Raw genomic sequence first — 4,005 nt, 5'->3', positions numbered from 1 at the left:
ACATGCATACATGCACACACACACACACACACACACACACACACACACACACATGTATGTATATATATATATATATATAAATATATAATAAATATATATATATATATATATATATATATATATATATATATATATATATATATATATATATATATATATATATATATGAATGTTGGGACGAGTAATCGGAATCAGTAATCGGAAAAATCGGAACTTTTTGGGGTATCGGAATTGGTATCGGAATCGGAAAAATTATAGTCTAATTTCCGATTCTTTACAATTTTTACATAAAAAATGAAACAAGCACAAATTGTTTTTTGTTTTTTATTAGAAGTTGTTCCTTTACAACATGACTGGGAAGGGCCTCGAATTGGTTATTAGTCTCATTTATAGATTTAACATTGGCTAGCAGCGTTTAAGTTATTTTATTTATTGGTCATTTATTGAGAGATAATTTGCCCCATTTATTCCCTAAACTGTCTATGTCCCCTCATCCTAGGGAGTTCATATGATTATTAAAATGTTTTAAATGCTCTGAACGGGGTGAGGGTTAAATTTTGTTGGCGTCAGCTGTACATTAGGGTGTCTGCTATCGGCTTCTTCTGAAATAATTCAAGTTTTATTGCACCTCGTCTGTGGCAATTGTTATTCCAATCATATTTCAAAACCCATCCCCAGATGTAGACACTCCAAACCTGATTTAATTTGTTTTTATTAGTTTTTGTAAACAAATTAAATATTCTAGAGTTCACTTGCTTATTCAATATCATAGTTTTTAAAAAGCTTTTCGCACCTAATCGATAAAAGGCTATATGGTGTCTATTAGAGACTTCACACTTTAATATCAAAGATTTAACATGCTTAGAATTTTTTTCTGCAACTGGTTTTGTCTGAGCACCACAGTTTTTAAAATATTTCATGTTTCCTTATATTTTGTTTGGAACCCGGAAAACTCGTCCCCGGAAAATTCGTCCCCGGAAAACTCGTTCATTTCTGCTAGATAAGAAATCTGGCCCATTATTGAATAAATATCGATTAAAAACACATTTATGACCGTTCTTGAAGGAGATTAAGCACTCCCATAAATTTTTTTTAATTATTTTTACTTATTTGAACTGGTTTCTTGCTAGTCATAATGTGTGTGATTACAGATTTAAGGCGGCCAGCAGCAGGAGCATAATGGTTGTATTTAATCATTTCATTATATCCTGAATTACTTGAGGCATTATTGAAGAAAGTAGCATTATTATTAAAGATATTTTTACCGGCAGAAAGAGTAGAAATTCTTCTAGAGACGGATGGTACTATAGATTTTATTATTGAGTTGAGGAGATTAGAATATTTATGGACGTATAAAAGCGTAAGGTTGGGATTATGATAGGAGCTATAAGTCTCGGTGTTGAGATTAAATGTAATGTCCAAAGAATTTGAAGTTTTTGTTTAGTTCGATAATTATAGAAAGGACAAAGTTGTTAAAAAGGTTATGTAATTTTTTAATTGTTTTGTTGTACTCTCTTGGCCTGGCTGTTGTAGTGAAAAGGGCATCGTCTCTATCAAGGCCTCCTTGGATATGTTAAAATGGCATTTAAGTTTTTTCAGTAAGAAGAGCCCCAGTAAATACATAACTTCTGCAGAGTAAGATACCCATTAAGATGTCAAAATTATTAGGGGTGTCTTTTCTAGTCCCAAACTTATTGTTAAATTGTATAATGGAATTTCTTGTTAGGAGAATTAATTTAATTTCTAAATGAGTTAAGTCAGAATTTCTTTTTTAAAGTGCTTTTTAACATGTTTTATTAACTACTTGTTCTTATTATAAGCTCTATTTCCAATTTGGTTTTATCGAGGTTTTACATGTATATATGTATATATATATATGGTACTATATATATATATATATGTATATATATATATGGGGCGATATATATATATATATGGTACTATATGTAAAAATATATATGGTACTATATATATGGTACTCTATATATATATGGCACTATATATATGGGACTATATGTATATATAAGGTACTATATGTATATATATATGGTACTATATATATAATTGGTACTATATATATGTACTATATATAAGGTACTATATGTATATATATGGTACTATATGTATATATATGGTACTATATATATAATTGGAGCTATATATATGTACTATATATATGGTACTATATATATACATGGTACTATATATATATACATGGTACTATATATATATAGTACTATATATAAAAATAAATATGGTACTATATATATGGTACTATATATATATGGTACTTTATATATGGTACTATATGTATATATATGGTACTTTATGTATATACATATGGTACTATATATATATATATATATATATATATATATATATATATATATATATATATATATATATGAGACACTGATAGAATTTAGATGAAAAATCCTGATAGATATTACTTAAAGTAATACTTTCAAGGTGATCCTAGCCAAAAAGGAAAAGCTCAATATTTAGGAATAGGAATAACGCTGAACGACATTGGACTCCTTCCGATAATGGATTACCCAGGTTGTATCAACTTCTCTTTTCGTATAATTTTCTCCATATAATTATCCACAACCACTCAAAACACCATTTTCAATAATTGTGCTAAAAAGCAAAATAGCGTCCATTCGCAGCTGAACATCTTGCTAACTGCATTTCATTTCCTCTGATGATATGAGCGATTGTTGAAAATCCATGATTGAAGGAAATTAAAGTAACCCCTTCTATATATTCCTTTTGTTAAACAATAAATTCTTAAATCGAATATATGTCTCTATATGTTTTTTTTTTCAGAATTTAAAATTTAACCACGAAATTATATATATATATATATATATATATATATATATATATATATATATATATATATATATATATATATATGGTACCTGTATGTGGGGATGAAATTTATTTTCCCCAATCGAACAGATCAGGTTCATCATGTACAAAAAGTTAGAAAGTTACAATGACTAAAGAACATAATCAGTCCAAAATCATAATCTGTATTAATTTTTTTATAGTATTTTTATTCATAATATATGCAAAATAATACATTTTCCATTATTGTCTTGCACATGTTTCGCTATCATGATGGAAAATCTTATCTTCATACCATCATACAACTCGTCAGTTCTTATGAACTGACCATTACGAATGTTGACTATATATTCTCGGGAACGCGTCAGTAACATGGGAACATTATTTTCTTTTGTAAAATTCATCACTTAGGAGGGATGCACACACCCAAACCTTCACCAAAAATATTTTAATTTCCAAAACTAACGAAAGAATTATTAAACATTTTGGAATTATTATTATAAATAATATAATAAGTAAGATTTAGTAATTTTTAACATTTAGAGCTTTCATATATAGTTTTGGCAGTTTTTTTTAACACTTAAAACTATTTTTAAAAGCTTTTAATTTTTATATTTTATCATTCGTTGGAACACCATTTAGTCAGTAACTCATTTAATCACCTGCAATCACTGCATCAACTTGTCTTCTCGAATTCACATTAGTCCTAGTGTTAATTTAAAGGATGATCAGTTATTTGCCACGAAACACTGTTTCGGGGATTTAAAACAAAACAGTATATTAAATCGTGGCTCCCCAGCAGTGTTGATCAAACACCACTTCCTTCAATCACAAGAACAAAAAATATTCTAGATATTGAGTTTAGTTACCTACTCATGATTAATTTAGCTTACCTATAATCATGTTATAAATATCGAGCACCCAATAAACGCAGGGGTTTTATGGGATTTACATCTAAAAATTAAAACTATATAACATTTTATATATATATATGTGTGTGTGTGTGTGTGTGTGTGTGTGTGTGTGTGTGTGTGAAATTTAAATGGAGGCAAAGAGCCCTAGAGGCTCGACGTTTGGCTTTCTCCAAAGAGCTGCTAAATGGCATCCCCTTTGAAAAAGCTCTAGGTCTCTCCGCCTCCATTTTAATTTCAT

At 28.7% G+C, this 4,005-nt stretch overlaps 1 protein-coding gene across 1 annotated transcript in view; it reads right to left on the bottom strand.

The window, feature by feature from the left end:
• Positions 1-2,898: 2,898 nt before the first annotated feature.
• LOC145284556 (uncharacterized) overlaps positions 2,899-4,005 on the bottom strand; it is a 15,701-nt gene continuing 14,594 nt past the window's right edge. Inside the window, exon 4 of the mRNA XM_080133469.1 lies at positions 2,899-4,005. This exon is cut by the window's right edge and continues 511 nt beyond it. The gene's annotated coding sequence lies outside the window, so the exon portion shown is untranslated.

Source organism: Euprymna scolopes, chromosome 9, assembly GCF_053919585.1.
Source record: "Euprymna scolopes isolate OS-2025 chromosome 9, ASM5391958v1, whole genome shotgun sequence".
Lineage (NCBI taxonomy): Eukaryota > Metazoa > Mollusca > Cephalopoda > Sepiida > Sepiolidae > Euprymna > Euprymna scolopes.
Note: the sequence above shows the minus strand (reverse complement) of the source record. Positions and strands in the feature narration are given on the sequence as shown.